The sequence below is a fragment of the Lepisma saccharinum genome, chromosome 27 (assembly GCF_977018435.1).
Source record: "Lepisma saccharinum chromosome 27, izLepSacc3.1, whole genome shotgun sequence".
NCBI classification, from domain to species: Eukaryota; Metazoa; Arthropoda; class Insecta; order Zygentoma; family Lepismatidae; genus Lepisma; species Lepisma saccharinum.
Window position 1 is genome coordinate 56,019,182 of NC_139255.1, and position 12,659 is coordinate 56,031,840.

Genomic DNA, 12,659 nt, shown 5'->3' on the forward strand with positions numbered 1-12,659 from the left:
GAGAGTAGTGTATCCAGGAATTTAGGAACGGGCTTTATTCTGGCTAAACATTGCTGATTTATTCCCATTTTTTCAGTTACCCGACATCCCCCTTTCAAATAAGATAACCTAAACTGAAAGAGACTTTCTGTGGCGGAGTTGTTATCACTGAACGCTACGATTCTAGTTTCGGGTTCGAATCCTGACCTGGGTGTTCTTTGCGAGTGTCTTTTCACCAGTCTCATATCATAACACCGAAAAATTAAGTAAAGCCAAATAAAGTGTTTATATTTGAGCAGGTTAAGAAATCGCGAGATAGTGCGAATTATGTCATTTTTCAGAATAACACCGAATTTTGCACTTCAACGCGAAATATGCAATGTGAACTAGGGATGACACTTTCTCTGTTCAAAAAGAACTACCTGAAGCGCTATTTTATCTGTCGTTTCTAGTCTAGCTGGTGCAAGTTCGATTCAATGGAGATAGTCACGCTTCATTTATTGCAGTTTGGTGCAGAAATGACTGACAATGCTTTGAACTAGTCCTGAAATAGAATTCGCTGGAGGATCTTCCCAGAAGGGATGTTTCCTAGGAACGGGAGAAGATTCAGAACCTGTTGTGTTGCAGGGGAGGGGGTTAGGGGAACGTGTATTTGTGCGTGTAAACAAAACGGTATTGTGAGGTCGCAGAGGGATTTCCTTGGCATTGTTAGGGAAAATATAACTAAAACTTCACGTTCCTAATCATCACTCATCCTCATATTCATGATTAGCCAGGAATGGGAGAAAAGTGAAGTAAAATAAACGAAATCAACCAGCTTTCAATCCCACTGTACTACGAAGGTACAGGCAGTTCTTGTAATTGCTTGCAGCTTGTCTGTGTTGTGGTTACATTCATAGCGGTAGCACATTTTTGTAGTGAACGTTTTTCCTTACTGAACGCAGTTTCACATGTCTTTTTCAAGAGATGTAAGCCGACTTCCGTGTGGAAGTGGTTAGCACACCGCGTTACAACGTCAAAAGTCCAAGGTACGAATCCTGCCCAAGCCATGGGTGTTCTTAGCCATCACTAGGGCTCTCATAGTTATGCACTAAAAAAAGCGCAAAATATGCACTAAAAAGTGTAAAATATGCACTTTAAGAACCCGTTTAATTTATAAATGCTGTATATTGCAAACTAAGAAAGATTACATTACAGACAATGAGTATGCATTATTCTGAATACTCATTCGCTACACAGATTTTTTCAATTAATATGGTTCTGCGTTAAATGAAACCATACATTACAGATCAAGATCATGATTGGATTTGCGAACTTGAAACTCCTTCTGTTTTCAGCTAGAACAGTCTTATATTCAGAAAACACACGTTCCACTTCGCAAGGTACAAGTGGACTGTATTTTAGGGCAACAAAGCCAGACACGTCAAGTTTAGTCGATTGTTGAGGTGAGAGTGACGTACTTGCCACATTTCATACAATCCAGGAAAAAGGAAAGCAGAAAGACAGAGAAAAGATAAAGAAAAGAAAAGCGAGAAGGAAAGTAAATACAGTATATGCTGGCTGTAGTGTTGTCCACGGGACGAGACGGGACAGGCTTTTAAAAATTCGAGACGAGACGAGATTGACCATGTGTCATGAGACAAACGAATATTTTCGAGACGAGACAGCATTTCCACGAGACGAGACAGGCCAAAGTCTCGTCTCGTGGGCAACACTAGCTCGCTGTTGGTTGTGGCTACAAAAATATGCACAAATCAACTTATTTTCATACAAATATGCACCTGCATATGAAATATGCATTTTCAATTCAAAATCCTTAAATATGCATTTGCATATGCAAAATGCATAATTATCCGAGCCCTAGTCATCACTTTATCATATCACTCATCCTCATCGTTGCGATTTGCCAAAAGTGGAAGAAAAGCAGCGCTGAATAACAAAAATCAAATCAAGATATGTACATAAAGCAGTGTTGTTAAAGATTCAGGACTTCTAAATAAATTCAATTCCATCCAGGAAGATAAAATTAGGAAGCGTAAATGGTTTCTGGACCGTAAAGAACTTTTTTTTTATCATTTAAATATTTCAATTCGGTCCCGGGAACCTTTTTCTGAATCAATTCGAATACGTTCGAAGTTCAGGATTGAAATGAAACAATAAATTGGACCGAATTTAGATTATGCGAGAAAATAGATTCCGGTCCTGTTACGCAAGGGTTTAGCAACCCTCGTATAAAGACAAGACCCATGTGAAACTGCCGAAACGCAGAGTAATGAAAAACTTGATCATTACAGAGAAAAATGAATACTTCTTTTGTTTGAAGCGCTGTCAGTTCTATTGCAATGAGTAAAGGTATTTCTTCTATGAGGACAGAACCGCTGGCCTGCAGCCTATAGCGCGGTGTCGTATTTCTGCTATAAATATTATCAGAGGCCTTCCTCGAACTTTCCTCTCGTGAGTCGCATATTTCTAAGAAGCGCATCTGAACTTCATTCCTTCTCATCGATTGGGTCTTTTGCATTGTCCCGTTGTGTTGATTTAGCTACAAGTAATTCATCCACTTTGCATTGTGTTTTCATCGAACGTTCGTCACAAGTATAGAAGCTCGTTATCAATTCTTGAAGTTTTCTGGATTCATGAAGGTTTCTCGTTAATTCCAGTGGCGGTTTAGCGGCATTGGGGGCACGCGGGCCATCCAAAAGGGATGACTAAATATTGTAAAAGCAGGATGCAAAATCCTGGGTGGACGGGGCATTCCCCCTACCAACAATCTTGGCCTCAAAAATTCCCCCACCAAAAATTTCCAGGGGGATAGTTTTTGTTATAACAAACAAAAGATAAGCAATTACTTTTAATTTCAAATATACATTACTAAGAATAATATCGAAAACACACACACACACACACACACACATTTGTGAAGTTGTGAGTATTGAATGCTTTCTATCTCAAGAGATCATGAACAATATGCATAATAAAAGTTAAACGGGCCTCCCCGTTGACGCAGTGGTAGCGTCGTTGCCTTGTAATCAAGGGGTCCCGGGTTCGATACCCGGGTGGAGGCACATAGTGGTTCGGCCCAGTCCCGATTAGCCTTAACAGTGCACAAAGTGGACTTAAAACACCAAATCAAACCAATCAAATAAAAATAAAACAAAAAATCAAAATAATAAAAATCTAATTGATTTATATTAACATAAACAAAAACTTACACAAAATAAAACCACTTCAACTATTTCATAATTTATTAACATAGTTTACAGTTAGTAAAGGAATTAGTTAGCTGCTGTACAGTATCTGATATGTATAAAAGTAACAAATTAATTTCCTTTATGTAATTAATAATAATAATATATTTTTAATTGAGTAATTTATTTTTACTTTTAATAACATTAAAAATATGTATATCGTATAAGTTGACCGGTTTAACGAAAGTCCGGTTTAACTGAAATAACCTAAAGAACAGTAGAAAGTGCATTAAAACTCCGTTTATAGCAACAAAACACGTTTAATATAGTGTATTTAAAGCGCATAGGCCTCAATACACTATACAGTACAGTACAAAGTCTGCGGGAAACAGAATTTCATCAGTGGTTGACTGCCTTGCCTTTGGGAAGTTCTCTTGTTGACTTCTAGCCACATTTAAAACCTTGCATTCTGCTTTTTTTTCCCTTTTGCCTGTCCGGATTAAGCGAAGTCCGGTTTTTCGGGATCCGGATTAACGAGGTGTTACTGTACTTAAAAATAAATCAGATTGCCACTTTTGGCTAATCACGAGGATGAGTGATGATTGATCTCACAAAGATCTCCCAGGCCGGGATTCGAACCCGGGATCTAGGACAGCGTAGCGCACTGTGCTTATCACTCCGCCCCGCCACGGATGTCTGTATTTCTCTGTGATGAGCTTGCAAGTCGTGGTGTGCCGTATGAAGTGCATTGCTTTCGTCTTCTGGGCGTGCAGAACTTTCCCCATGGATTCGCATGGTGTTTGGATATCGTTTCCAGTGTCCCGTTGGCCGACCGAAGCACGTCCACACGCGACGAGTATCTGTCGCCATTGATTTTCTGAGCACGCGAAATCTGAGAGGAGCACGGCGAAAAAGCTGATCTGAATTTTTCGGAAGACTATTTACTTACTAGGCATGTTTATATTTTTATAGTTTGGGCTACCGCGTGGCCAAACAGCGCTCTCGCCTTTGGAGCGAACGGTCCCGCGTTCGATTCACGTCGGCAGTGTCGTGAGGACAATTACGAAGCTACTTGAAAAGAAGTAGCCGAAAAGCCAGAAAACAGCGGCGATGGGACTCGATGCGGCAACCACGCGTCACCCAATGATAAAGCCGCTCTTCAAGGCCCAAGTTCCTAGAGGGCTGTTGCGTCATGGGATTACAGTTTATTTTTGTAGATCGAGCAAAGCAATGTGCTCATGCTTCTTGATCTTTCTGCTGAAGAGCAGCTTTCATTTCGTTGTCAAAAAGTGCATATTTGTTAAATATGAAAAATTTTAATGGCTGTAAATAGGATGTGAGTGGGAATTGTTAACAAATATTACAATTTTTTACAAGTTTCATATTTGAACTACTTTGCATAGGCTATTTTACCCACCGAAGTTCCCGGGTTCGAACCCTGCCTGAGAGTTCTTTGCGAGTGTCCCTTTATCAGATTAGACTAATCGTCGCGATCGGCGAAAATTAATAGGAATTCGACCTAACATAACAAAAGTACAAATACACCATAACTTTGCTACATATTTAGATCCCTCAAGCAAAAGTTTTCACCTGGGCCCCCTCCCGATGTTTCCACCGTGGGCCCCATGCTTTCTTTCCACAACCCCTCAAACAGCAGAAAACGTAGGCTCTGTGCATCATGATTGATTGATTTAGTTTATTTTACTTCGCGTTTTGTGCCTCTTGGCTAATTAGCGAAGATGGGGATGAATGATGAAATTATAAAATTGATGAATGGACATTCACAAACAACCAAGCCCGAGCGGGATTCGAACCCGGGACCCTTTGCGTCGCAGCGCGTTGTGATAACCATTCGGTCACAGGGCCCGGCTTCGTGCATCGTGAGAATGTACAAAAAGACAGGGGCGAAGAAGGACACTTTCGCACCAGCTATGTATTTATTTCAATGTCGTCGGACTGGACACTGCTGATGAAAAAAGCAACACACAGGACAAGAAAGATAGTACGGTCTGTTAAAAATATGATTAATAATTATTTATAGACTCCCATATATTTCAATTTACTACGGCTAATCAAATGGATGTTTCAACTTTTCCCAATACAAAGAAAATCTTCAATCTGTCCTGTTCCCGCTGATGTATTTTTCTACACCCTCGGAAGATTGATATTCCCAAGAGAACAAGTATAATAATAGTAAATTTGCCTTGCGTCTGGTTGGATGTGGAAACTGTTTCTCTTCCCCTTGGTGGATTCGAAGTCTGCACTGGAGACAAGAATTTTCCTGCATTATTGATATTTTACATAAAATTTCTGCTTTCAATTTCAATTCTGAGTGGATTTTTCTGCGTTGAAGTAAATTCTCCTTTGTGTGGCACCAGTGATCGGGCCATCTAAATTCCTGCTTTTAGAGGTTTTCTGAGTCATTTGGCAACACTGCAAAAATGTCAAATTCGCCAATAGCTCAAAGAGTACACATGTCGGGGGCGGCATTGAAAAGGGAGATGGTTGCATGCTGCAAAAGTTTCGGAGAAAAAGGACGGATTCGATCCGAACCAAAGTTCTCGGAAACCGCATGTCACCTATGGCCGAGTCGGTGACATTGCGTCACAGTGGAAAGAGGCCGAAGTTCGACTCGCACTGGGATTGGCGTGGTCTGTGCAATGTCGCGTGCTTGTTCACAGTATCGCGGAACATTGTTTCGTCGGGCCTGGCAACTGTGCAACCTGAGCCGCCACCTTAGATAACGAGATTGAACAATGTCTTGCTTTGATCGCAGAAGAAAGGATGATTTCTGCTTGTTTAAATTCGTTCAAGCTGAAGCCTTTGTTGCATCGCGGCGGCGTCCCTTTGTGGTGGTTATCGAAATTTCGTCATGACCGAGAGGTGGTCACGTGACCCAGTTCGCGTGGGTGGACCTAAGCGCCTGGCTCCTCGCGAGAAATTGGTGCAGTAATGGAGGGATGGCAATAAATGGAATCTCTGGTATTTTTGAACAGTTTTTCTACTCATTGGGTCAATCGCGACGTTGAGGATGAGCGAGACATGTTGGGACAAACTTAATGAAGCACCCACGCCTTGCCTAGGGTTCGAATCTGGGGTCTGTGACTTCTTAGCACGTTACGCTGAACGCTATAGAGGCAACGAAGATAATGTTTTTTTAATAATTGTTGTTGTTGTTTATATATTTTTTTCTTTTACGTCTGCTTTTCGTCACTTATGTTCCGATAGGCTAATCGAGACTGGACCTATATTCTAAGGGGAGGGGGAGAGAGAGAGAAGGAGAGAGAGAGGGGGGATTCTTTCTCTCTCTCTTTCAATGAAAGAAAGAAGAAGAGGAAGGAGAATTTTTTTTCTCTCTCTCTCTCTCTACTTATTCCTTTCTTTCCTTCTTTATTTCTCCTTTCATTTATTTCCTTTTTCTTTCTCTTTCTCTACTTATACCTTTCCTTATTTCTTCCTCTCATTTCTTTCCTTTTGCTTTCTTTCTTTTTCTCTCCTTTCTATTTCTCTCTCTCTTTTTCTCTCTCTCTTGAAATAAAGAAGGAAAGAAAGAGAAAACCCCAAAGAAGGAAGGAAGAAAGAAAGACAAATAAAGAAGGAGAGAGAGAGAGAGAAAAGGGAAAGAGGGGAAGAAAGAGAGAAGCCTCTCTCTATCTCTTTTCTTTCTATTTCTCTCTCATTCTTTCCTTTTTTCCTTCTTCCTTTCCTTCTTCCAAAGTGGGATCTCTGTATATTCAGAGACACTATAAAGACTCGTCTCCATAGATCACTTCCCTGCAGGCAAGGCATGTGCGGGGGGGTGATGTGGATGTGATGTAATCAGCACCACGCTCCGGACGTCTTTACTCCCCAAGGTTGCCCCAGGCACCCATTTATTAGATGCTGGGTGAACCCCAGAGCCGCTTCGCTCAGGAAATGCTGGAGGTATTTCTATCTGAAATCAACCACCCCCTTGAATCATGGCCGTCGATAGAAATTTTTGTAGGACAGGTGAAATTCTAATCTCCGCTAAGAAATATTAATAATAATAAACCATTCTTTTATTATTACTTTATTATGATGATAATTATTATTTCATCTTTCGAGGGGATGTACTCAATACACCAGATATCGGCACAACTTTTGATTAACTTTAATGCATTGCTTAGTATTGTTTTAAACTTTTATACACACCTAGTTCATGAAAAAATCTAGTCGTGACATTTAGTTATGTGACCTTTCGCATACAAAAGCGATTTTTTTTAAATACTTGGAAGTATTTAATCTTTGGATTAATTGATACAACGTGAAAATTTGAACTGCTTAGTTCTGCAATTTATACTAAAATTTTCGAGCTATATTTTCCCTCTGTGGCGGAGTGGTTAACAGCGCACACGGAATCTGGATTCGTATCCCGACCTAGGTGTTTTTTGTGTGTTTCCCTTGAATATCATCATATCACTTATTCTCATCGTCGCGATTAGTCAAAAGCGCCAGAAAAGCGAAGCTAGATAACAAATCAAACTTTCCCTTTGGTTATTCTGATGGAATGTAAATTGATTTTCCATTGATGATGAAAGTAATATTATTTTTCATAGCGTGAAATGCACGATACCAATTTCCAGGGGTTCGCGTCCTATCCCGGATCTTCCTTCCGGCTGGACCACTGTGTCTCATCCATGCCGAGTATATTCAGTTTCTCGTCTTCTGAAGCAGACAAGGAAACTAATGTTGGAAGAGGTTTTCAGCCGTAAGAGAAGAAGAGGTGCTAGAGCAAGATAACCGTGGGACGCAGAGGGAGGAGATATCATCAAACCTGAAAACTCGCACGCCTTGGAGGAAAACAACATTCGAGATTACCTTCGGTAGTGTTTTGTTTGCGTTTGAAAAAACGTTACATTGATATCCCCCCGCCACCATCCCTGTAGAGGCAATTTCGTCTTCCTCACTTTCGACACTAATCTCCCGCCTGTTACGCAATCTGTCCGCAGATGCCATCCGAGCGCCTCCGAACACGTGGCATCGCTGGTCGAGGCGAGGATCCCGTGACAAGATGCGCCAGTGTTGCCAGGCAGGGGGTAAATTACCGTGCGGTAGAGTCAATTTGAGCGCGGCGTGCTCTAACTCCGCTGAAGCTGGTCTTCTGTATGGATTCTGAAACGGAAATGACGTAACAGCATGCCAAAAGGTTAGCTCAAAATATCAAAACGTATAAGGACGTATTGTTCAGCTTCTAAAAGGGATAAGCAACAAAAATTAACAACGTTCTTGAAGTCAGTAATCCTGACGAAAATGTGCCACAGGGACGTCATATTACCCATAAAACTGTATGTTAAAATGCCATTTAAACGTTTACAATTAGGCTTTTACAAATTTAGGTCACTTTAACATCAGTTTCTTGAAAGAAACGAGGCAATGCACTTAGAAGTAACAGTTTCTGCTTCCAGTAACTGTTACTGAGCAACTGAGCCGCTAATTATCATCAATTCACAATACAGTTGGTCGACGAAATATATCCAGGTATATCCCTTCGGTGCACATGGCTACCAAAATTCTTTTTCTCTAATTTTTTCTTTTTTCCTCTGTTTCAATGTCTTTCTCTTCTTCCAATTTTGTTTCTTTCGTTGGTTCTCTGTTTGTATCTTTTTCTTCATTTCTTCTGTTCTTTTCCTTTACCTGCGTCTTCCTTTCTTTACTTACTTTCTCACTTTCTACACGTTTTTACCCATTTCTTTCTTTTTCTTTTCTCTGCTTCTCTATTTCTCTTCTTTTCCATTTGTTTCTCTCTTCTTTTTCCATTTCTCCTTTTCCCCTTTGTTTTTCACATTTTTACTTTTGTCTCTCTCCTTTTGCCATTTGTTTCGCTCTCCTCTTTCCATTTGTTTCTCCTTTTTCCATTGTTTCTCTCCTATTTCCATTTGTTTCTCTCATTTTTCCATTTGTTTCTCTCTTTTTCACCTTTGTCTCTCTCCTTTTTCCATTTGTTTCTCTCTCCTTTTTTCCATTTGTTCTCTCCTTTTTTCCATTTGTTCTCTCCTTTTTCCCTTTGTTTCTCTCCTTTTTCCATTTGTTTCTCTTTTTTTTAGCTTTGTCTCTCGTTTTTCCATTTGTTTCTCTCTTTTTCACCTTTGTCTCTCTCGTTTTTCCATTTTTTCTCTCTCCTTTTTACCTTTGTTTCTCTCTCCTTTTTACCTTTGTTTCTATCCGTTTTACCTTTGTTTCTATCCTTTTACCTTTGTTTCTAACCTTTTTACCTTTGTTTTTCTCCTTTTCCATTTGTTTCTCTCCTTTTTCCATTTGTTTCTCTCCTTTTTCTATTTGTTTCTCTCTTTTTTACCTTTGTCTCTCGTTTTTCCATTTGTTTCTATCCTTTTACCTTTGTTTTTCTCCTTTTCCCTTTGTTTCTCTCCTTTTTCCATTTGTTTCTCTCCTTTTTCCATTTGTTTCTCTCCTTTTTCTATTTGTTTCTCTCTTTTTTACCTTTGTCTCTCGTTTTTCAATTTGTTTCTCTTTTTTTACCTTTGTCTCTCGTTTTTCCATTTGTTTCTCTCTCCTTTTTCCATTTGTTTCTCTTTCATTTTTCCATTTGTTTCTCTCTCCTTTTTACCTTTGTGTGTAGTCTGAACGATTCCGAAAATGCATCATGTAGGCTCTCTCGTGTGTTTTAAAGTCCACTTCATGCACATGTAGGTTAAGTGGTGGAGCAGCCACAGGCTGAACTTCGCCCATGAATAACTAATTTCTAATTCTAATCGGGACTGGGCCTACAGTTTAAAGTGGCATCCAAAGCACACCGTGTCTCCACCCGGTATCGAACCCAGGACCCGTTGATTAAAAGGAGACTACGTCAAGAATTTTTATGTTTACACTCTCAGCTAGTTCGCACCCCAAACTCTTGGTACCCTGTCTATTCTGCGTTTGTTTTTCTGGTAACTATATGTAACGATTTCGAAAAACCATTGCTGCAATAGAACCAATGCCTAGAATAACCACCTCTCCGATGATGTAGTGGTTTCGCCTTGTACACAAAGGTTCCCGGTTTCGACACCCGGTAGAGTTAGGCCTACATAGTGATTCGGGTCCTACTTTAAACTGTAGGCCCAGTTCTGAATAGCCTTTCTGTTCATAAAGTGGACTTGAAAGAACAAACCCCGTCTTAGCATAACGCTAAATTGCGCAGAAAGCAGTGTCTGAAAAGATTGCACAGAAAAACGTAAGTTTTATGAACGCTACCACATATTTCTTGCTGTTTGCACGATATGCTATTCAGTTTGCAACATAAAACTGATGCTGGATGGTGACGTAGCGTTGCAAAGGCGAGACAGATATCACCTGTCACGTCCTAACAATAACGTGTCGTGATTGGTAGCTGGGCGACAACCCGAAAAGAGTCGTTCGCGAAAGCAGAGGAGATTCTCGACGCTGTCCCTGGCAACCCTGCTCGGAGTGGAGACGGATGTCCTTGCCGTGCCCCTCCGTGGGAAGATGAGTCTCCGCTGGACCGTGCGCGGAGGCTGTGAAGAGTGAAATGTTAGCGCTATTGTTCCGAGGAGTTTTTTTTTCTCTTCCCCTCCCCCGTTTCGTGTATGTTTGGAAGATAAAAGCGCCGAGGGGATGTGAAGTGACTTGTTCACAGACGAACAACTCGTTCTGCTTTGTGTCGCGCGTGCGTCCCTCTGTGTTGAGCTGTCGCTTCACACGTTGACTGGTTTCGTCTCTTTCTGTCAATCCCATTCCAATACCAACTCGCCTCTTCTGTTTGCACACATTACATTCCAATACAGACATCTTCCAATAACTTCACAGTTATTTCTATGCTTTAGTTAAATTTTTCCAAGTGACTGCAAACAAACTGCATTCCAATATGTGCATTACCTTCTTACGTCTGTTCCGTAATTGCGTTCCAATAACCAGTCTTATTTCATCCATTAAATAAATTGCGTTCCAATAACCCCTTGTTTTCTTTCACAAATTCCATACATTGTCTTGCAGTAATCACCGTCTTATTTCACAAATTGCATTTCAATAACTACTGCCTTCTTTCATACATTCCACAAATTGCATTCCAATAACTACTGCCTTCTTTCATAAATTCTACAAATTGAATTCTAGTAACTACTGCCTTCTTCCATAAATTACATTCCAATAGTTAATGTATTCTTTCGTAAATTCCACACATTGCGTTCCAATAACTATTGTCTTCTTTCATAAATTCAATAAATTGCATTCTAGTAACTACTGCCTTCTTCCATAAATTGTATTATTTCGTAACTTTCACAAATTGCGTTCCAATAACTACTGATGACTTATTTCATCAATTCCATTCCAATAATGATTGTATTCTCTTCGTAAATTCCATAAATTGCGTTCCAATAATTACTGTCTTCTTTCATCCGTTAAGTCAATTGCGTTCCATTTACTGCCTTCTTTCATAAATTGCGTTCCAATAACCGCTTTCTTTCATGAAACCCCTGCCGATAGCTACTGCCTTTAGCAAATAATGTTTCATACAACTTCTTTCATTCGTTCCGTAAATTGCGTTCCGGTAACTACAGTGTTTTGTCTGTTCAGTACATTGTGTGCCAATAGCAAGTATCTGTTTCATCTGTTGCATGAATTACATTCCAATAACTAATGTCTATTTTCTATCCCTGACAGAAATTCCGTTCCAAGATACTTCAGCTCCTTTCTCCTTGCTGTTTGTCTTTTTTTTTTGTAGCTGTTAGTAAAACTATCCATTGCTTCAGAATAATCTATCATCCAAGCGTCACTCGGTAGGACAAAGAAACAGTGAACTCCTGAGTTGCGAGTTCTCCCCAAAACCCCTCCCTCCCTGATCCCTAATAACTGACTTCCTGCCCTTTTCCTTACTAATTGAAGGTAGCCGTTTGTGTTTTGTTCCTCTCTTGAACCTGACGTCAGAAGCCCGTTGATCTTTCCCTGCCACCTTGTCGGATGCTGTAGTAGCATCTGCGAGAGGTCTCATCCGCGGCCATTGTTGGCGGATGACGCAGCCCTCCGCGTTCACTTCCGGCGGCGCAGGGGCTTCTGATGCCCCCGGGGGACTTGGCAGTACCTGTGACCTCAGGGTCAACAAACCAGCCAGGTGTCTCTGGATCTCCCTCTCGCCTAATGCATTTTTCATCGGGCGCCAAAGGTGGAAAAGGCAATATTGACCGTTTTTAATGCAGTGCCGATTCGTCACGGACCGCGTGAGGCCCTCCGATGCACCGTGGGACCACTCTGGGGCCGCGATAATGTTGCAGTTGCATTCACTTCCCTCTTTGTTATTGATATGCTTTGCATACCTCCTGCTCATATTTCTTCATTGTTTATTGTCTCGGCGTGTCGTGATCACATTTCTGTTTTCCGTGCCTTGACGGATTCACTTTTTTGCTTCCCTATACTACCTCGCAACTGTAAATTATCCATTGCTGAATTCATTCGCTTTGTTTAACACAATTCAAGCTTCGTCGATTGCGGGAAAGCTTCAGGACAACGTCCAGTCCAACT

At 40.8% G+C, this 12,659-nt stretch overlaps 1 protein-coding gene across 2 annotated transcripts in view; it reads left to right on the plus strand.

Annotated features, from left to right (window-relative positions):
- Positions 1-12,659, plus strand: part of peb (zinc finger protein pebbled) — a 225,815-nt gene that overhangs the window by 91,458 nt on the left and 121,698 nt on the right. The window lies entirely within an intron of this gene.